The sequence below is a fragment of the Mastigoproctus giganteus genome, chromosome 6, assembly GCF_048544385.1.
Source record: "Mastigoproctus giganteus isolate SK-2022 chromosome 6, ASM4854438v1, whole genome shotgun sequence".
NCBI classification, from domain to species: domain Eukaryota; kingdom Metazoa; phylum Arthropoda; class Arachnida; order Uropygi; family Thelyphonidae; genus Mastigoproctus; species Mastigoproctus giganteus.
Genome location: NC_143580.1, coordinates 14321016 through 14344859, shown reverse-complemented (window position 1 = coordinate 14344859; position 23844 = coordinate 14321016). Strand labels below are relative to the sequence as shown.

Below are 23844 nucleotides of genomic sequence, written 5' to 3'. Positions count from 1 at the left end.
CTCAAGAAGAAATAAGTAATTTAATGAGTACAAATTAAGTGCAACTACATAAACCTTGGGGAAATTAACTAACCACAAAGTTAAGAGGCCGTTTACTATTTTAGACCTTGAATGAACTGAAAGCGTCTTAAACACAAGAGTTACTGGAGAAATGAGTTCACAATTGCTTCATATCTGATGGAATGAGGTAATATTAGTAGTTCCATAAATACTATTCGATGCTTTAGAATTTTTAAAATTATTGCACAGTTTAAGAGAACCATTTGGTTTCTTCCCCCACCCCACTGGTTCTGAAATGCCTTTTTTCACTTCCAACCACAAAGTGTGGATATATTGGAGGGTGTTTGTTTTTCACCTGAAAGCTAAACCAATAGGAAAGATGATTTTTTAAATTTTATTTTAATTTTATCTTATTTTTTGGGTTGGGAGAACGCAAGGAGTCCAGAAAACAACAACAAAAAGAACTAATGATCACCGATTTTATTTTACCAACCGAAATTGTAGATAGAGAAACAATTTTTTCTTTCTTCTTACAAAAAAGGCATATAAAATAATAATAATAATAATAATAAAAAATTGTTGTGATTAAATTTTCTGAAGCTACAAACTTTAATGCGCTTTGTTGTTTCTGTTCTGCTCAAAAGCTAATTCTTAAATGTTCAGGAAAACTTAAAAAAATCAATATAAAAATCTTATATTACACATAAGCGTTGATTATGGTTACATATGATTATCATGACAAAATGTTATTGAGGCATTCATTTTAATGTATCTTAAGAATGCACAAAGGCTTCTTTACGAATTTCCGTCTGAAATTACATTTTTGAAAATGCGTACATGGGCAGCCAAAAATAGCACATCGATAATCCATGAAAACATGGATTATTGACTAATTTTTAAAATCAAGACAATTGATTGATGGTGGAGGTATTACAAATTCCCATTCTTACGCTGCAAGCTCAGTGAGATTTCTGAGAGCAGAATATAACTTTCCTAACTGGAGAATCCCAGACTTGCTCAATTCCATTGAGGTCAGATTATCTGACTGACCATTCATACAAACTTGTATGGAATGGCCAGCCTGATAAATAGACCTGAAGTCTCATTTTGATACCCTACAGTCGTGACACTTTCATGTCATTTGAAGGGCGTACCATTGCCTTTTCCACCAGGTGTGAGGAGAAAGGTGATTATAACCACTGTGTGTCACCAGCGCAGACATATTGTCTGGGTAGATTCTAAAAGTTTTCTCTAGATTCTGGACGCTCCAAAGAAAGTTTCCATGGTTGTAACGTTTCTATTACGACTTGTAGTCAGGGCCAGATATGGCCATTTTTTGTGTTCATGACACAAGGACGACTTAAGAGGTCGTTAAGAGAGTTTGCGTGTTTTAGAACTGGTTTCACAGTTTTTTTACAACTCTCGGAGTCACATTCAGCGACTTGATCACTCCGACTTGACTTTGTTCTGCCTCTATTCTTCGTTTTGATCTCCGCCTCAGAAAATCTGTGCTTGTATCATTTTCACAATGACGACTAATTTGAAATCGTGTCTGATAAATCCGACCGAAATAGATTGATTCCGAAAACAAGCTTTCTTATTGCTTGTACTTTATTACTGAAATGCTTTAAGGACTTAAGCTGTGAGAGAATTTGACAATGTACAATTTAGTGCGAATGCATCATATTAGTACACAGCAAAAACTCTAAATTTGGAAGAACAGCATGGTTTAAGTTAAATCTCATATTGTGAATACTTTCACGAGTTGCCATGATATTACACTACTTCGAATAAGTTGTTGTAGTTATTTGGTTTTTCGGAGCATTAGCAACTAAGGCCATATTGCTCCGGGGATATGCGGTGGTCACTCCGTATTTGGTGGACAGGGGCTCGAACCCCGGTCTAATCAAGAAGCGTGTGCTACGCACTGCTGCTCCTGCCCACCTGGCTACGGAGGCGCCTTCGAATAAGTAACGCTTCACCTAAGGAGAACACATTGTTACTTTCTCAGCGGATACCGCAACCCAGACGGCACCGTTTCGTGGCTATTTTGTATTTGTGTGAGATAACAACTCGACTGTCCACTTGTCCCTATTAGACTTATAAAAGCAAAAAAGTAGAGGGAAAATAATAGTAGGAGTGGAAGAAGAAAAGAAACGGTGTAGAAGAATGAAAGGGACAGTAACTCCTTCAACTCACACCACTCAAAAACTCATAAACTCCTCGAATAGGCAACGCTTTCCCAGTGGAGAAGGCTGTTGTTACCTATTCTTGGAAACTCCGAATATCATCAAGCTCCCCCTGGTGCCCTTTCGGGGCTATATGGCCCTTCTTCGGTGGGTGGGTGGGTACCCTGGTGATGCAATGATGACAAAACAGTTATGAAGTATAACTCCACAATATGGGAGATGCCTGATCGTGTATAAGATAAATTTAGACTGAAATGCTTTGAGGGCTTAAGCCCTTAAAGCATTTCAGAATTTCAGTCATGGAAACTCGTTGTGTAGGTATTCACAATATGAGATTTAACTTAAACGATGCCGTTATTGCAAATTTAGAGCTTTTGCTGTGCGCTAATATGATTCTTTCGCACTAACGTGTACATTGTACTTTATTATTATTATTATCATTATTATTATTAGCCATATGGTGTAAGGAAGCCTGAGGCTTATGCTGCACCAGCCAAAATAGAGAGAGAGAGAGAGAGAGAGAGAGAGAGAGAGAGAGAGAGAGAGAGAGAGAGAGAGAGAGAGGGGGGGGGGACCCTGGCTTTGCCAAGCCCATACTCGCCAGATGTGAGCCCCTGAGATATAGTCGGCAAACAGACTAAAATACAAATAATTTACAGTCGAACTGCCTATTTTCTGGAAGAAAATCCAAATTCCCAGAAAGAAAATGTAGTCACAGATTCCTTCAATTCCATAACTTTTGTTAGAACACTGTGCATAAAATGCCGTTTACAATTATATAAAGCATCCATAAAATAATAAAATAGGCTCTAACACCAATTAAAATCTAATTGAATAGCTAATAACAACACAAAACACTAAAACCACCATAAAACGTACTGATAAGATATTAAATACTAGAGCTGTTCTCAGAGACTTTCTCGATAAGTCCAAAGCGAGTTTACTGAACCCTTGATAAAAAAAAAAAAAAAAAAAAAACTATTTTAAATGCACTCATCTACTGAATGCTCCTTACATGAGGGACATAAAATAAATAGCTTTTTTTTTTTTTTTGCTTTTTTTTTTATGAAAACCCCAAACACGAAAGGTATCAAAACCTATAGTACTTAGTACCGTGCATGGGTTGAAGGAGAAGTATGCCGGAAACTTTGCTCTAGAGACTAAACATGGGCTTCACCACTTCAAGCCTCCAATAAGCAAAGTGGTGGTATTTCACCGGTTGATGAAAGTCATCTACCACCTCAAATTATTTTTTTTTTTGTCGAACAAACCAGAATATTAAAGTGCGTGAAATGCCCAGTGCTACCTCGGTTGGCAAAGAACAAACTAGTCAGTAAGGAAGACATACCTATTAAGTACTGTTAATAGGCATAAATTTATTAAACGGCAGACAGCCCTGTATGCCCAATGCATCTCGATAACATCAACCGCGACATCAGTGTATTGTACGTAACTCTTAATACAATTTCATTGATAATCACTTGATCAGAAGGTACTTTGGTTGAACAATGATGTACTGCCGCAGAATGACTTTCTCCCGGCTTTTGGATGGAACAGACGACTTCGATAATCCTAGCAGTAAACCAAGTTCGTGATTGGTGAAAATTTTACAATGTTAGAGATGCGCTTATATGTGCCGGCATGTTACAAACCTGTCATCTACCATGAATTGTGTTTTTAAACGAGACTCTCTGACTTTAAGAGATTCTTTATGTTTTCAACAAGAATGGGTCAGATTGTTGAGATAGGACTTAAAGGTGGGTGGAGAAACTTGGTTGCAGATGTTATGGAACTAATAGAAGAACAACTCATTTCTTCATCTCCTGATGAAGAAATGGATGACTGCGGGTGACTTCATCAGCATGACTATTCAAGAACAGGAAGGACAAAAGGAGGAGAAATAAATGACATGTTAATGAAGAAAATGGTGACTTTTTTCCCCCAATGCTGAAATACTTGCACAGGAAACAGTTATACATGAACACCAGTTTGGACAGAATCCTGAAGTTTAAGCGTAGATTAAACAGTCTTTTACAGTGAGATTTATGCCGAAAAGACCACTTTGATAAAATTCCAAAGACTTTCCTCCTCCACCTCCATTCCACCTGCCTCTCCTACATCTTCGGCTTCTATGATGCCAACTCTTGATGTCACGCTACCTGAAATGAAATGCAACCCTAATGATCCTTCCTTCAGCCGTCACTACAATTCCATCAACCGCTATGTAAAATTTCTACCACCTCCATCATCTCGTCCACCCAAGCCGATGTGTCTACTCTTATTGGTAAATAGTGTCCTTAGATAATTATTTAAAATCTTGTTTTATCCATCATTTAATAAAAATAGCGTATGTATTTTGTTTTAAAGGTAATAAAATAAAAGTAATGGTTTGTATACATTGAAATTGTGTTTAAAATGCCAGAAATACTTCCTTTTGGGTTGTGAAACGCATGTTATCTTTCCTCATTTAACTAATTATTCGTTACATGCAATTTCCATTTATACGAGGGTTTTCCGGGAATGCAAATCCCGCATATATTAAGAATCCCCGTATTTGTAAATGATTACTTCATTATTATATACAGTACACTATAGTGATATGTTCGTTTTTATAAAAGTATTTGATCCAAAGAAGCAGAATAAACACACTAGCATATGTAAAAACCACATCTTCTGCAAACGGAAAAAAACACATCTCTGCATACGGAAAAATTTACAAATTCTTCGTAAAATAATTTGTTTGATTATCTGAAACATGCTATCCATGGCAGAGCCATATTCAATGATGGGCGAAACGTAAACAAATACTCAAAACTCGATTCAATTGATATTTACAGCATAACATCTTTCATGTGTACCTACCTTACAAACACAGCTTCGCTTCGATTTAAATTCTATTTTTAAAGCGAGAACAGCATAAATTATAGGTGTCGCCTGTGTACACAATAGATAAGTCTTTCTGCCATACTTATTGTGTTCACAAGTAATAAAAGAAGTGCGTGTCTTAATGCAAATATATCCAAAAGAAGTTGCATAAATTTCTCAGGAAACTGGAAGGTTGTCTAAGGTAGGTGAAAAGATATACTATTATCAGTAGAGATAATAAATAATACGAATATTTAAAAACCTAATCGCACATAGGCTTATGGCGATTTTTGAAGCAATGTACTGTATTTTTTTTTATTTATAAATATATATATATATATATATATATATATATATATATATATACTGTACTCACATGTTTAAAGACAAAATTGTATAATTCTGTACAAAATAATTTTAGCGGCTTTATGATGTAAATTTATTTAAACTAATGTTAAAATTTTTTAATTATTTTATGTCCGAAAAGTGCTTTCTTCTGGTAACGTTCAGTTATATAAATTACGTCATCAGATGCGTTTAGTCAAACGAAAGTTATATTTCCAAAGTGTGCCCCCTACCTTTAAATTTAATGCATTTATTAAAAATGTTTAATAATAAATAAACTAACTAAATAAATTAAATGAATAAATAAATATTATGTTAAAAAATACAAAATGGAAAATTCGAATAAAATAAAAAATATAAAATAGAATAATAATTAAAATAAAATATAAAATACAAATATGTAATTGTATTATCAGCTTATTTCTCATAATTCACACCACTATTTCGGCTTTGTAATTACTGATGAGAATTACAGTACACGGTTAGTGATGTTTAAATCGAAGAAATTTCGATTTTTTTCGATTTTAAAGTTTTACTATTTCGAAGAAATCGAAATAGTAAAACAAAGTGTAACGATTAGTAATTACAATTTCAAGAGATTTGGCCAATCCACAACACTCAATGGGTAACTACTTAAATCGAAGAAATTTCGATTTAAGTAGTTACCCATTGAGTGTTGTGGATTGGCCAAATCTGTTGAAATTGTAATTACTAATCGTTACATTTTGTTTTACTATTATTATTTTTTTTTACCACGAAAACGTAATGTTATTTATTTATTTATTTTTTTGAGAACTGTTTAGTTCTCAAAAAAAAAAAAAATAAATAAATAAATAAATAACATTACGTTTCCGACAAAAACATCCTTTCATCACAGGAGGTGATGAAAGGACGTTTTTGTCGCAATTTTATTGCAACTCTTCCTAACAGAATGGTCAGATGATTCAAATTGCTTGAATCATATACACTGCTGCCAAAAATTTTGTACTGTAGCGGCTTCCCCCCCCCCCCAGTATTTTCCAACAACTGTCAGTAGTTAATTTTGTGTTCTTTCACCATTTCCTCAGTTTTGTTAGCGCTTTTAGCACACCACGATTTCGCTTAGATCGTAAAGCCATCCTCAAACGAACCGTTTTTGTAATTGGCGTCGGAAAGGAGGAGGGGGAGGGGGAGAGTAAAACGACTTTCCTCTCTAAGGTCTAGACATCACTTTTTTACATCACTTTATACATTTTATTAGAGTAGAATAGACAGATATTAACTTTCATAATGTACGTGTTCTGAAACATTTCAAAACAAAAACTGCAAATCTTCTGGTGTAAAGTACAATGAATTATTTGTATTTTTAGTTCTGTTGTTGTTTTACGCCTCATAGCCTTAGTTCCCCCTATCAGGGAAGAACCATGCAAAACACACTTAATATTCTATTTCAATAAATTCAATACACATCAAGACAGTAATCTAGAGATGCCGATCAAAAACATTTATTGAAACCAAATACAAAATTAAAAACTTCGGTATGTTAAACTAACGCAGATGAAACTATCTGGTCCCGAAAGGTAGTCGGTGAATTGAAAAATCCGTTGTGATGAAGAAGGAATGCTCTAAGAAAAAGGGGATTATTGTGTATAATGGAGTTCCACGGGTAAGAAATTGTGATTGGTCAGCGCAGATTACTAAATTAAGTTGTGCATAAATACACTGTTCGTCAGTGAAATTTCCGCAAGTAAAGGTGTGCATGCGGTGAGCTCAAAATAAGTGGAATAACGGATATCAGTAAGAAATGATTATGTGGAGTTGAGTTGTTTCTTTTTTTTTTTTTTTTTTTGTTAGTTGTTGGCGCATCGGCTTCTGTTGCCATAATGCACCTCCCAAAGTTTTTGCATTTATTCTGATCCAAGCCCGTGGCAGGATTCGAACCCGCGACCTTTGGGTTGCCAGGCAGGCACTTTTCCCCACCCGGCTAGCCCGGTCGGCAGTTATTTCTTATATACACGTAGTTGTTTTCTGCCACTTTGCTACCAGGAATCAGCAATCACCAGGAAAGATGCTTCCCAGTACCCGTCCACGCCATGGGTACGCTAGCCCCACTATCACGTACTATGTACTAAATGGATTATATCTAGAACCCACATGAAGAAGCACAACACATATGGGTGCAACAGTGTCATTTTATCACGTACGGTGGTCAAAACCACAAAAATCCCGCATCCACTGAAGATGGCGCAATAGCAGTGGATGCCAGCAGTTTCCTTTCTCAGGAAGCCCAATTCTTTGTACGAGCAACTAAATATCCCGTCTCTAATAAACTGGAGACCAACGAATCGTGGCCCCAAAGGGGCTAGCATTAAAAAAAAAAAAAAAAAAAGACCCCAAAGGGACTTGTAAAATTAATAATTAATTTGAAATTTTAAAATAAAATAAAATAATATTTTAATTATTTAATTTTTGAATAATTATAAAATGAAATAAAAATAATAAAAACTAAATAATAATAATAATAATAATCATAAAAGAAATAAAAATAATTACGTAAAAAAAACAGAGAGATAATAATAAAGGTTAACACTACCCCAAGGAAATAATGAAGCCCAAATAAATAAAACTGAATTTCAAAACAGGAGTGTTTTCAAGTCAGATTGTAAAAGTAGTCTTCTTTGGTCCAGAAGTTAATTCAGTAATCCGCGTCGTCTGTTAAAAACATGTGTCGCATATTCCTGTAGAGCTGCAAAAGCATTTTGATTTGCAATAAAATATCTTTCATTTCCAGGGATAAAATTATGTACTGTACTAGAAAGCGTTTGCCTTAATTCTTGATGAACTGGTCAAAAGAATAAGACATGATTCCAGTCATCAGAGGCGCCACAGAAATAGATATCTGATGTGGCTAAATTGAATTTAAGAGTTGTTGTTGGAGAGATTTTTGGCGCAAGGGGTACTACCCAATTTGCGGGCCTTGAATTTAAGAAGACATGCCTTCAAAGAACCATGGGCAGTTAAAATGTATGATGTAAGAAGCTTGTGTAAAACCAAAGATGATTATTTTTTCAGGTAGTGAATTTAATATCGAGTATAAAACATTTGGTCATTACTCCTTTGGTCAAGGAATTCCATCTCATTTGTCATCTTTTGTGTGGCTCAGTCCAACATTTCGCCTTTTCATTCTTTGCATCGGCAGTGGGATCATAGATCAAAATTTGTATATCAGCTCAGACGCATTTACAAAAAATACAGCTGAGTACTTATGACGTATGGCCTCCGTAAGCAGCGATACAGGCGGACAAACACGCGGTAAGGAGTTGAGAAGGATGAATGCCATTTTGGTGAACATCGAGCCATACTTCTTGCATTTGTGCTGTGAGTTAAGCAACATTGGCAGGGGCGGAGGTCAGTGAACGTACTATCATATCCTCAACGTGTTCAATGGGCCACAGACGTAATAAACTTGCAAGCCTTGCTAATATGTGAGCCACATGGGGGCAGGTATTGTCTTATTAAAAAATAGCGTTTGGGATGGTATTAATGTACTACAGTTGTTAATGAGCCATCAATAACGACCAGAGATCAACAGCTATTGTAACGGATGGCTCCCAATGCCATTATTCTGAGTATTGGTCTGGTATATCGCTCCCTTATGCAGGATGTATTACCCCCATCCCTGGAGTGTCTCCAGACAAGCAAATGCCATTTTTGGATCCCATACAGAAATGCGATTCGTCACTAAAAACGACATGATGCTATTCTTGTCCCCAGGCAGCTTTCTTCCTCTCTGAAACCCTCACAATGGCTATAATCACTAACCACCCCTACCAGATTGAAGAACCCTGACTTCGAATTCCGTTAATGATTTTTTTTTTTTTTTTTTTTTTTACAACACAGCTGATTTCGTCGTTTGTATGGTTTTCTCTCTAGAAATTGGTTTTTCGTTCAGCAAACGCAAACTGACCAAAGAACACGCACAATATAATGATGCGTCATGGCCTTAGTTGCTAAGGCTTTAAACTCAGCTAACCTAGCTTACCCTTTAAATGTATACAGACTACCGACTTTCGCAACATGAGGTAGAAACTATTCCAAAAATCAATTACTCGACCTGAACGCAAATTTACGCAGATCTATTCTGGAAGAGTACCCTCTTCCAATTTAAATTTAAGTGTGTGTGGGTGGCTTTTATTAAACTTACATGCTAAAGTAACCAATACGTCCATGCTCAATTTGCATACCAACTGTTCTTTATGAATGCATCTAGAATATCGTGTAAGGACTTTGGCATACATTTAACAGCATGGAATTTGGCATGAACCAAATTCATTATGGGCAAAGAGCCATCGCGTCGATTATTACAATCACCGTTCTTCCAGATCTGTGGGAAAGGTCTGGGTTCAAATGCAGTTATCGATGGGAACAACTTTTATCCTTTTTTTTATGTATATATATGATGGCAACCGCAGAGAATTTCAAAAGTTATATCTCTCCGAAATTAGGACACACACACACACACTAGCTGCCAAAGGTGAGCCAACACACTATTAATTTCTCTGAATACGATTTGTTCAGAACTGTAAGTGTCCCGAGATTTTTGGTAGGATAGTATACATTTATTTTTCAAATTCACTCTGCTAGCGCAGATTGTCGAAGGCAAGTTGTAACATTTTCTAAACTGAAATAAATAAATGAACATTTATAAACCAGTTCTCATTAAATCCATTATTCAGGTGTGCTCAAACTTGTAATCAATAATGACCATCTTAAGAGATTTGGAAAACGTTTGGTGGATGGTTAATAGCCGGAACGCCTTGAAATTAATTTAGAAAACAAATTTTATCAACTGGAAAGGTATTCAGTGCGTTCTGGTCCAGTTCAAGCAGTGAGTAGATCCATCCCAATGTAAAAGAGGTGGAAATAAGATACCACAAAAGCCTGATAGCCATATGGACACGACATGAAAGTTCCCTATTACTGTAAATTTAAAAATAAATTTAAATTAATAACTTGCAACTATGCATTATGAACATCAGAATTATAAATTATCTAATTGTGCCGCACCTAAAACTTCAGAATAATGAGATCTTGCTTAATCAACTGTTTTGTGTATGAATATAATGGTTATTTTAGGTAATCACAACTTGTTGCAGTAACAACTCATAAAACTGATTTTAATTTTTTATTATTATACGCATGTACACACACACACACACACACACACACATACATTTACATCAACTGCCTTTGTACATTAACCAGTCACTACTTTGTTTCTCATAATTTATCTTTGTTGAATCTCATTAGACAGCAAAATCCATCCAGCCACAAGTCATTTCAAATGCATTCAATATCTTTTTGTGCCTCGAGATTTCTTTCCTTTTCCACCTGAAGCCACCTTACTGGACTTGGAAGAACTGTTCTGTACGTATCGGGGTTTCGGATCAAAGGCCTTATAAGGATCCAACTTTTGGTACAGTTTTCTCGATACTGTCAGAGGACGTCCAGATGACCTGGTGATCGTTGTGTTGGGCTCGTTCCCATGTTTTCCCTTCAGCGTGGTCATTAGTGGCGGATAACCCGGAATGTGATGTTTTTCAGCTTTCCGAAACAAGTCCAAGTTGGAATTGGTGGGCTGGAAAAGAAAGGAAACAGAGTTAATCAATGTCTGACTTAAAAACTAATAAGTTTTAAAACATCGGTTTTGAAATTTTCCGTGTATGTGAGGAATGAGAAAAGATCTTACCGGCAGTCTCTTAAATGGTGATTGTGACCTGGTTACGGTGTGATTCCAACTGGATTTTATCTGCTGCTTTGTTTTTGAGGTCTTCTTTGATGTTTTTGGCATATTGGAGTTGTTGGGCAACTGTGTATGTGAGATGGAAAGGTGTTTTTCCTGCAGATGTTTGGGCAGGCCTTATTCCGAAGGCTTCTCTTGTAATAATGACCAAAGTGGGCAACTATTTTGTCAGAGCAATTGGCACACATTGTTGACTACAGTATTCCTATTGTTGTCCTAAAAAGCCCTAATAAACAATGAAATCAGTTTTCCAGTATTGGACAATAAAATTTCTTTTATTTGGATACTCAATAAAAAAATATGCAAATAAATCTGAAGTTCGTATTATTTTGCTAAATCATTTACCTAAGTGCCATAATGGTTAATTTCCGATGATGAAACTTCAAAGATCTGGTAGACTAAGAAAAAAATTTGTAGTCAAATATTGCCTAGCGCCCACAAATTCAGAAAGGGATGTTGGTTCAGCATTGAAAATTTTAATGAAGTTTTGTTTTAACAAGTATTAAAATAAAGGGCTATAAAAATATAGCCATTTTGATATTTGTTTTCGTTTTCTTTTGTAATTATCTGGAGTCTATCTCATCAGTGCCATTATTGGACTTCCACCTTCCTTGGTAACGTTTCTCCGTAGTGTCAATATCTTGATGAAACGTTCATATTCAATGTTATCTGCACAAGTTTAAATGGGAACAGGGGAAATGCATTTTTAGAGACATATTGTAACCGAGATTGTGGTGGGCTTGTAATAAGTAGGCTCAGTCAAGGTTTTATAATTGTCTGTTCTGTTATTGCTCAAGGGAAAACAACTTTTTATGAGCTTCCCGTTCCAAGCTTATAAATCCTTCAAACTCCGGTAGATTGACTTGTCTGTAAGTTTTGTTTTATATATCTAACCTGCAGGGAGTAGTAGCAAATGGGGTGGAATAGTCAAAATATTACTGGATGCCACTCAATTCAGGAAGACCTTGACATTTAGACTTCTCAAACAGCAGCCTATCTAATATGAACAAATAAACCAAAATCCAAGTACGTGTAAGCTAAAGGATGAAATTACTTTGATAACTGAAGGTGGCAAAGATATCTCATGTGGACAGGGTGGTTAGTAACGTTATTGTCATTAACTACACTGATAACTTTTATATTATCAATAAATAGACATTAATCTTGATATGCCTTCCACAATGTCCCTAATAAATATTTAAAACAGTAAAAGGGCCTAACGCCGAACCCTGAGGGACTCCATTGATAACATTGCTCCATGAAGAATATCGGTACTGACATAATAAGTGACAAACCTGCATTAAAATGAATCTTAGTAGAGTACCATGGCAGATGCAGCATATCTGTTGGGTATTCTGCATACCATTCCTACATAATTCGTTTCCTGTTGTCTGTGGAATTGTTGTGGAGCTGTACACCACTCTTCCATAAGTCGTCAGCATTATACGATGAAACAAGTCCTCCAGAACGTTTAGATACACTCTCCAGGTAACAGGGTCCTCTAGAATAACGAGAACGTTTGTGCTGTACCATGAATATAGCTCTCGTATGAGAACACTAACGCCACAAGCAGCCTATATGAATGCAGAATGCATTCGTCTTGAAACAGATTCAAATACGCTTTGATCAAGTATTTGAATGAGTTTATCTTTAATTATACATCAAGATTAATTCTAATTACTTGCTTTATGTACACTGCGATAAAATCGTTTATTGTACAGCAGTACCTTACAGCACCGCTACCGGAACCTTGATCACTTGCGGATTGGTCAAGAACAAAATGCTTGTACAAAAGAAAAAAAATGAAGAAGAAAAAATATATATAACTTTCAGAATTACAACAACCTTAATCACTTGGCAAGTGGGCAACTACGGTAATGGTGCTCTAACTTATTGGTTTAAAATAAATGATTTTTATCAAGGTGGATAAAGTGTAAGAACAATATAGTGTATCGGCCACCATTACTAACATACAGTGCAACCTCGATATAACGCGGGTGCCAGGCGACAACTGCTATATCCGCGTTATAAGCGAAGCGCGTTATAGCCGAAAAAATTTTGCCATTTTTCGCAGTTTTTTTTTTTTTTACATAAATACAATTTACTTAGTAAATGAATACTTTATTTACTAATGTTTTGTGAGTATACAGACTAAAAGACATGAAATATTAAAGGTTATGTTATTCCCTTTACATTCTACTAATGCTGAATGCTGTTATGGACTCACATTTTACGCATTCGTTCTGAAATAGTCATGTAATCTAATTTTCCGGAACTGATGATAGTGTTTTTTTTCAGTACATAGTTCTTAATAGTGGTCAGATGCAATACACGAAGATGTTCACTATCACTCTGACGTTCTAATCACGCTATCATCTCATTAATGTTTCCAAGAACTTTGTTAATTTCTGGTGCTTTTTCCTTACATGAGTGATCCACATTATCTTCGAGTCATTCACTATGTTATTGGCCTTCTGTTTGTCAATTGTCTTCCCACTGTTCACAAAGGCTACGATTTCTTCCTCGTTCAGGTAATGCGCAACTGGAGCTTCTGCGTCTATCTCAATTCAAGCAACCAGGTCATTTGCTCCAAGACTGCCATCGAGTACATTATTATTATTATTATTATTATTATTATTATTATTATTATTATTATTAGCTATATGGTGCAAGGAAGCCTGAGGCTTATGCTGCACCAGTCAAAAAAAAAAAAAAAAAATTCACGAGTTACCCTGAGAGAGAGAGAGAGCAAGAAAAGTAGAAGGGAATCACCAAGAAAGAGAAGAATGATGATATCCAGCTCAGGACCCTGGGTGTGCCTCACCAGACTTGAGCCCCTGGGATTAAAAAAGAAACCGGGCCCGTCCGGGATTTGAACCCGGGACCTCTCGCACCCAAAGCGAGAATCATACCCCTAGACCAACGGGCCATTCGTACAAGCAGCCTTTGCTTCTTGTTCTGAAAATGCTGCTATTCAAGATTATTATTACTGATCTCGTATTTTGCAACATTTTTTCCAACAATTTTCAGTTATTGACTTTACTTTCTCCCACGCTAATCCAAAATTATTATTACTGATCTCGTATTTTGCAACATTTTTTCCAACAATTTTCAGTTGTTGACTTTACTTTCTCCCACGCTAATCCAAAATTGTACACAACGTCTTTCAAGTGTCAATATTTTCAGAAATTCTACAACTTGAATTTCTGAGTTTATAACACCAACAAGATGGTAGGTTTTGAAAGCTCAAATAATGCTCCGATCCATGGGCTGAATTAACGCAGTTGTGTTCCTTGGCAGAAACGCAACTCTGAATCTTGCCATCTTTCGATTTCAGGACATCAGCTAAATGAGCTGGGCAGTGATCCTACAGTAACAGAGCCTCTTCTTCAAGTTTTTTTGGTAAGCATGTGGCGTCTTACTGATGGTACAAATTCACTTACAAACCATGAAGCAAAAATATCACTCATCATCCAAGCGTTGGAGCTATTTTTATAAATCACAGGTAGAGATTTCACGTTGATTGCTTAAAACAGTGGGGACTTTGACTTTTACCGATGCACGGTGGCTTGTGATTTCGATTCTTGTTTGCGCATAGTAATCAGTAATTCTCTCTTTGTTATTGTTTTCATTTCCCGCTTTGCTGGGTACCTCTTTAATATCCAGTGACTTGTCTGGTAAAAGTTTATAATACAGCTCTGTTTCGTCACAGTTATACAACTACTCATCTGTGAATTCATCATCTTGAATCACATTACGCAGAAATTCAGGAAACGCTTCTGCTGCTGTAATGTCACTAAATCCAGATTCTCCTACAATATCAATATTAATCTGGGATATCCCATGACGTGCCGTCCATCTCCAAAGCCACCCTTCAGAAGCTTTAAGTGTGTCATCTCCACCAAGTAGCTTATGAAATTTAAGTGGCTGTGCTTTCAAAATTATCCATTTATCGATACTCCTTCACTACGCTTCTGCAGAAACCACTTGTATAAGCATTGTTCCACATCACTGTTTCACAAAGTCTACTTTTCTTTCTTTGGAGGCCTACTTCATCTTCTACAGAGTCTGCGAATGAAGGCAATTTTTCTTCTTCTTTCATCCAACCGCGGATCGTTCCTTCTGGAATTCCACTCTCCGAAATAAACTGCATTTTGTTGCGCTACTCTTAACGCTCCGTAATCTTCAACTTTTTTTCCTTTAACTAATTTTTCAGTGTATTTATTTCTGATGCCCTAGAATTTAGCTTATTTTGAGAAAACTAAAATTACTCCACAACTGAATACTGAATATATCGAAGTGAATACATAGCTAATTTTTAGCTAATTTACCCTCTTGGAAATATGGTAGTAGGATATACAGTAATCACTTTTTCCAGTTTCCAATATGAAATTGCTAGTTCTTTGAATACACTCCTTTTTTTTCATAATTCATTTTGAGGGACATGATCATACCCGCGGTATATCTGAAACCGCAGTATGAAGAGGCTCGTTATATCAAAGTTGCACTGTACTTTATTAACTGTCGTAATGTTTTTTTATTTTGAGCTCTGCAACAGTGCCGATTCAGGACACCTTTAATTATTTATTTCACCAGTCCCCGTCAGAACTCGAATGCAGACCTCTTCAGAAGTGTAGCAGGTGGAGAAACCATCGTACGGTCCCGGAGAATTAGATCCAGGCAGGATCCATTTTGTTTAGTCCAATCGATATGGAGCTATTTATTTACAAAGCTATTTATTTTTTTAAAATTGTATATTCTGTGAGAGTTCCTCCAGCGTTCGATCCCACGTTGAAGGAAGCTTAATATCGGTCCATTAATTCTACTTAGAATTTTATGTTTAAATTTTGTGTTTGTGACTATCGGATCTCTTTGACTTTTCTGCTTTTGTCTCTTAAAGGAAAAGCAGAATGAATGAGAGGAGCTACCTTCACATTGGCAGGTGAACAATAAGGTGATGTAGAAATTTTCGGAATCTAACCTCTGGGTAGCGTATTGCTGATCACTGGAATAAGTTGCCTCCCAAGGTAGTTGATATAGAGTTTGACAAGGTTCATGGCAGAATTGGATTGTGAGTTTTTAAAAACGGACAAATTGTGATGTACTTTGAGATTTTTTTGGTCGATGCAAAATAAGTTCACTTTCTTGTATTATTTGGTCTGATTAATGCTAATATTTATGCAAATGACACATAATAGTGATTTTGTTTAATTCTTTTAATTATCACTGATATCAGGCATTTATACATACATTTACTTCAGCTCATCAAGCGTACACTATCTCTCACGACTTACAAATTTCAGATTTTTCTCAATAATATCGCGTTGGACAGCACCATCCATCCAGCCACAATATTTCTTTAAAACGCATTCAGTATTTTTTTGTCCCTCGTGATTTCTTTAAAACGCATTCAGTATTTTTTTGTCCCTCGTGATTTCTTTCCTTTTCCCTTTGCCACCTTACTAGATTTGGAAGAACTGTTCTGCACGTATCGGGATTTCGGATCGAAGGCCTTGTAGGGATCCAGTTTTTCGTATAGTTTTCTTGATACTGTCAGAGGACGTCCAGATGACCTTGTGATTGTTGTGTTGGGCTCGTTCCCATGTTTTCCCTTCAGCGTGGTCATTAGTGGCGGATAATCCGGAATGTGATGTTTTTCAGCTTTCCGAAACAGGTCCAAGTTGGAATTGGTGGGCTGCAAAAGAAAGGAAATGGTGGTGAAACATATCTGAAACATCTGAACAAAGGGTAGATAATGAATGTGAAAAGTTCTTACCGGCAGCCTATATCTACCTGTGAACTCAACAAGGGATGTTTCATTTTGATGTTGAATAAGAAACTAAAAGATTAATTTTTAAAAAATGATCGATGATGTGGATGATGAACAAAGAAAATTCTTACCGGCAGTCTCTTAAATGGCGACTGTGACCTGGTTATTGTGTGATTCCAGCTGGATTTTTTCTGCTGTTTTGTTGTCGAGTTCTTCTTTGATGTTTTTGGCATATTGGAGTTGGTGTGCAACTGTTTATATGATGTGGAAAGATATTTTTCCTGCGGATGTTTGGGCAGGTCTTATCCCGAGGGTTTCACTTTGTAATAATGACTGAAGTGGGCAGATTTTGCTTTAATTGTTTACTTTAGTAGTATTTTAATTGTATTTCTGAAGAGCTAGTTCCAAACAATGTGAAGCCAATATTCTAATTGTTAGCTGTCAAATTGTTTGTATATGGATTCCCAATAGAAATTATGTACCGATAAACTTTTATTTGAAGTTATATCATTATAATTTATTAGAGTGTTACAAAGGACTAGAAATAAAGTTTGTGGCTCTTCGTGATTCATAACGTGGGATTTATAACCGACCTACCACGAGAATAAATTGTCTCAAGGCTTGTGGCGGCTATAGAGCCACCACAAACCGTGACTGACGTAGCCCAGTGGTCAGGAGCGAGAGTGCATAGCACGCGTTCCTTGAGTGCACCGGGGTTCAAGCCCGTGACTACTAAATACGATAAATATTTGTATTGACGATTTATTGTAAACTCTACTGACTTGGTTGTCGTGCCGGAGTATAAACAGAAAATTTATTTTTATTTACTAGGAGAACACCCTTGAGAAGGGTGAGAATCATCTGGGAGGTGCGTCACTACTATCTAGCATACAAGTACTGTAGTTTTTTCTAACAAACATATACAAATGGCCTCCTTGTCGCTGCATTATAGGAGTGCGCCACCACTTTTCGCCCTGCCTTTTCAACAACCACCTCATCTCATCTCAATCAAACTCCAATTCCAAAAATCTTTTAATACACACGACTCACAAAATAAACTTATAAAAAGATACAACCATTAAAATATCACAATATAAATAAACCTCTCACATAAAATATAAAACATAAAAATATATAATGTATACGCTATATACACTGTGCTGCCACTTTATTAGGTACCCTGCTGTGCACACAAATGGTTTGTCCCACAACGTTGCAAATCACATGATCACAGTTGTGGAAAACTACGAATCAATCCGGATAAAAAAAAAAAAAAAATGATGCTATTCAAATCCAAACTAGATCTCAGACGCCCGCCACAAATTAAGATCTCTGGAAAGCAACTCCCGATCGTAACACAGACGAAAGTCCTGGGGGTGATTATTGATCACAAGCTGAGCTTCCACCAACATCTTATGCACCTAGGGACCAGGGCTAAAAGATTTTCAGCGGCCATCATTAGATTTTCCAGATGTGACTGGGGACTCTCAAATAAAACTCTGTCCTTATATTACAGAGTGGTCTTTTTGCCTATTGTGACATATGCGGCTGGAGCATGGTTTCATAGAGTGAAGCTAGTCAAAATGAGAGACAAACTTAACTCCATCCAGCGAAGCATGCTTTTGTCTACTCATAGAATTTGCCGAACAGTGTCCACAGCTGCCATTCAAGTGATCGCCGGAACATTACCACTGGATTTGTACGTCATCTATCGAGGTCTAAACTTCAGGATCAAGAAGAAAATTCCAACTAAAATCCTTGAAATTGAACTGGATCTAAACAGCAACCCCAAAGCCGAAAGACTCAGGTGCTACAATGAACTAATAAACATTTGGCAGACCAGATGGGATACCTCTGTAATAGGCGCCGTCACTAGAAAATTCCTTCCAGAGGTCTCATTTACTGCAACGAAAACTGTTAAGTCCTGGCTGTCGCTGACCTTGGAATCCTCCTTCTTGGTCACTGGACATGGCTCCCTCGACGAGAAGCTTCTTCAGCTAGGACTGTCTACAACAGATGGCTGTTTCTGTGGAGAAAAGGAGAACTGGAAGCATCTGCTATTTGAATGTCCGCTGTATGAAGACATCAGAAGAACTCTTACACAGGCAGTACCAAACATCACTGAGCATCAACCGGATCTCCTACTCCGAACACCAGAAAACCTCTCAGCGCTGCAGACTTATGCTGCAAAAGTCTTCGAGCATGGAAGGCAAACCCATGCTGAAGCAAGACGCATTAGAATACTCGTGCAACGAACTGAAAGTCCACAGTGAAAAATTATTTATTTATTATAATAATTATTATTTATTTATTTTTTCGTCGCGTTCTGCCTGGAGTTAGTTAATCAGGTGCAGCTGTTTTTTTTTTTTTTTATTTCATTTTATTTTTTAGATGCGTATAATGATAACCCAGTTTAATGTAATAATAAAATATATAAGTAACAGGCAGTAGCTTTCAAGACTAACGAGTCTCTTTTTCAACTGAATAATGTAATAATAAAATTCAAATACAAGAACAGTATCACTACAATTGGGCCAGATGTGTGTGACGTAGGTTTGTGTGTATTATGTGTGTGTTCTGTTCTGGCCGTTTGGCTACTCAGAAGCATCAGTCACCTGGACAAATGATTCTGGGTACTCGTCCACACCACGGGAAGGTGGGCCAGTCCCAATAAAACACGTACCGTCTCTAAAGAGACTCTGACCCACCTGGTGTTGTCAGCAGGTGGGCCAGAAACCTCTGGGGGCCCATTCCAGAGGGAAGAGAGGAGAAAAAAAAAAAAAAAACTACCCATGGTGCAGGTTGTAAAAAAATAATAATAAATAAATAAAAAATAAAAAATAATAAAAAAGCTAGTGGTGCGTGCAGGTAATATATTATAATAAAGGTAATACATTATAATATATTATAATAATAAAGTGATATATTTATGTATGAGAAATAAAAATAAAATAAAAATTGATAGTATGGCAAATTGAGCAAAAAAAACCGATAATAATTATATTAATAATAAAATAAAAATAATAATAAAAAAAGAAAAAAATTAATAAAAATTAAAATAAATAAAATAAAAAATAAAATATATAGAGAGAAAAAAAATAAATAAAAAAAATAAAAAATAAATAAAAAATAAAATATATAGAGAGAAAAAAAATAAATAAAAATTAAAATAAATAAAATAAAAAATAAAATATATAGAGAGAAAAAAAATAAATAAAAAAAATAAAAAATAAATAAAAAATAAAATATATAGAGAGAAAAAAAATAAATAAAAAAAAATAAAAAATAAATAAAAAATAAAATAAAATAATAAAGAAATAAAAATTTGAATTTAGCCTTCCCCTTCACAAGTGTGAAATCTAGGCTGTAGAATTATTTGTCTGGTTTTGGTTGGCATTGGCATACAAGGTCTTTCGCCGGGTAAAAATGCTAGATGCAAAGGCCTGCAGGGAGGAAACATTGTCTGGAGTCTGGATTAGTTGATCCACATTGGTTGGGGAGAAGTTCAGAATGTCTCTCCGAAGTTGATCTCTGAGATCCTCGTACAAGTCACAGTCAAAAAGAAGGTGGTACCAGTTTTCCTTGCCTCCACAAAAGCATAGGTCGGTAGCGAGAAGCCCCAGTTGGTACAGGTTTTCATTCAGAGAGCCGTGGCCGGTCACCAATAAGGACGTTTCAAGGCTGAGAGAGAACCAGGATCTTGCAGTTTTGGTCATCGCAAATTTTACCTCTTGGAGGAATCTTTTGGTTACTGTGCCTTGTGGCGACGAGCCCACAAGGTACAAGGTACAAGGTATTCGTGTAATGATTGCGGCCTCCAGGGTTTCCCCTATATACCGCTGTATCTTCTGTAGTTTATTTATAGCCGGCAAGTGTGTGTAAATGTATGTGTGTATGTTTTAGTGTAGGTTCTGATGGGTGTTGTTTGCCGGCCCTGGAGACTTTGCAACCTGGAGGCAGGGGGGGGGAAGCCACCTGCGTCCAGACTCCCGTACCTTGCCACGAGGAGGCGCTCCAGGGGTTAGTAACCGCAAAGAGGGTTTCCAACCAGTGGTAAACCCGAAAGTTATGGGAAGGAGAAGTAGGACAAAGAAAGAAGAGAGATATTCTCTTAAGAAAGGAGCAGAAAACGGTAGGATGAATTAACAACTAAGAACAGAGAGGAAAGTTAGGTTTTCTCCGACTGGAAGAGGAGCCCAACCTCAGCCAGCCAGAGAAAGGAAAACTCAAGAAACAAATTTAATTGTGTCTGAGACACCAAGAAAATAACTTAACTTAACTTAGCATCTAATTACAAAATTTTCCAAAAATTTACAGTGAGAAGACGAGACTTCTGAGAAGCCCAGAAGAACTTGTCTGAACAATAGTTGGTAAGAGTTTTAAACAGTTACACTAAATAACAAGCAATCTAATAACCTTCAGTGATTTTGTTAGAACTGCAATTCTAGTATCTTAACACACAATGAGGAAAACTTGAGATTTAACAAGGCTATTAACTCCGAGAGTCATAATAAAATTAAGATCACAATTACATAAAAAGAGGAAGTTGTAATTCTAAACAATAATTTTTTTTTTTTTTTTTAATCCAAAATTTTGAGTTAAACAGGATGAGCTGTGTTTAGCATCTTTCGTCTTCTAAACACGGAGTTAGCATAGTTACAAAAAGCTGAGAAGGATTCTGATGTTTCCAAAAATTTTGGGAAATCATCTAGGGTGTAAACATTAGTGTATAACATGAGCTGGTAACGTAAATCTAAATATATGTTGCAATTTAGGACTAAATGTTCCACCGTCTCCTCAGCTCCACAATGACAAAGAGGAGAGGGGACCAGTCCAAACCTAAAAAGGCGGGAGTTAAGGCCGTGACCCGTAAGAAGAAAAGAGGAAAAAAGTCCAGGTTGAAGCCAGGAAAGATTCTTAGATTTTACAAAGACTTTAGGAAGGAAGGAGAAAGTAATTCTGCCAAGGGAAGAGTCATCCCAAGAGAGCTGCCACTCATCAAGGGCTAAACTGAGCAGTCGAGAAACTTCAAGGTCGGTAGAGTTATTATAATTATTTTCAAAAACACCAATGGAAGCAGGGGTAAGACGCCTCCTGTGAAATTTAAGAAATGCAAGGATAATTTCTAAATGAATGGGAAGGCGCCCATTCAGAACTAGCAGGGCATCAGTAGAAACAGTTCTACATGCCCTGCTTGTGGCCAAAAGGAAGGATCTTTGCGTCTGTAGAAGAATTTTAATGATGAGAGAGTTTTGAACACGGGAACCCCACGCACCCGCGCCATATGTAACAATTGGGAGGAATATAGATTTGTAGTATAAACCCAATGTTCTAGATTTGAGGTTCCAAAGAGATCTGGCAATGTGAATTAACCAGCCAGTAGTTGATTTAATTTTTACCTTTAGGAATTTGCAGTGTGGAATGAAAGAAAGACGATCATCAATCACCACCCCAAGGTATTTAAATTCACGTACAAGCTTGATTGTCTGGTTGAGAAGCCTCACCACAGGAGGACGATTACGATTTAACAGACCTTTTAAGAGAAGCTGCTTTGTCTTAGATACAGAAATCGAAAGTTTATGAAGTGAGCACCATATGTGTAGATCATCCAAGATGTGGCCACAGGAGGCGTGCTCTCTTGTTCTTCATTGATAACAGGGGATATTCATCTGTTGCTGAGGCGGATCTCAGGGTTTCCCCCATCAGCCGCCATCGTACATCTTGTGTAGAAGCTTACGCCCAAACCGGCCATTTTTATGCAGTGTGTTCGATGTGTAAGTGTAGTGATATGGTATAGGTATAGGTATAGGTATAGGTATGTTGAGGGTCTGATGGCTCCGGGGATTTCTCCCATCTCCGCGTATGTTCTTTGTATCGAGTGACAGTACCCTGTCTATGCCAGAGGTTTAAAAATAATGTATGGGTCATGTGGTATGTAGTTTGTTGTGCCCATTGTTCATCCGGCCTGTTGGCCGCCGGGCCCCCAGTGGGACCCGGCGTTACCATACCTAGCGACGGGGACGCCGGCCGGGTGTACCAAGAGACTAATTATACTCTGGCAGGTCCTGCCACTTACTTTCCTGGGATTTCGGTGACGAGGACCTAAAATAAAGGTTGGAGTTATCGCTAAGTTGGAGTTATCGGTTTAAGTAAAATTGCATTTAGAAAGCGCTGCGTGGGGTTTTACGCTGAAAGAACTATTTCTAGAGAGCCTAAAAGGACGGGCAAAATTTGATGTGATTTAAATTTGGACATGTGGGGCAGTCGCTGTACATGAGAAAGTGTTGGGAGGGGAGGGTGAAGACTGGGGGGATGAAATAGGAAGAAGAGGGGTCGGATAGAGAGGTGACCCCCCATTTGTGGGGTGTGTATTTATGGTGATATGGTGTGTATTTATGTTTTCGGCCGGTACCTGGCTCTTAGCAGATGGGAAGTAGCAACACCTGGTCACCACGCCCCAACCCCCCATCCCCGCCACGTGGAGGCGGCCAGGATCTACTATCACCTGCTGGACTAACCCAGGGCAAAAGACCCGAGAGAGCCCAAATTAGGATGATATGAAAAGGCTATAGAAGGAGGAGTTTGGGAGCTGGAGAGGTAGGAAAGAATAGAAGAGAGGAGGATCAAAAAGAAGAACCCTCCAATAGTTAGAAGGTAGAAGAAATAAAGCAAGACTAAAGGAGATAGAGGTGGAGAAGTGGACTGACTTCTCATGCTATGGGAAATAATCCCATGGAGGATCCCATCCTAGAAGCTAGGATCAGCAAGATTTTTTGAAATATAATTGTCTAATCTCTTGTAGATATTGCTCCAAGCACTTATAATTTTTTTTTTTACCCCAATCACGCTATAAACAGGTTCCACGTCTTCAGAAGAACACCAAGAATAAGAAT

General features: G+C 37.1%; 1 protein-coding gene across 1 annotated transcript in view; it reads left to right on the top strand.

Annotated features, from left to right (window-relative positions):
• The first annotated feature begins 5154 nt into the window (after window positions 1–5154).
• LOC150083961 (spectrin beta chain-like) overlaps window positions 5155–23844 on the top strand; it is a 419401-nt gene continuing 400711 nt past the window's right edge. Inside the window, exon 1 of the mRNA XM_090375833.1 lies at window positions 5155–5256. The gene's annotated coding sequence lies outside the window, so the exon portion shown is untranslated. The remainder of the gene's footprint in view (window positions 5257–23844) is intronic.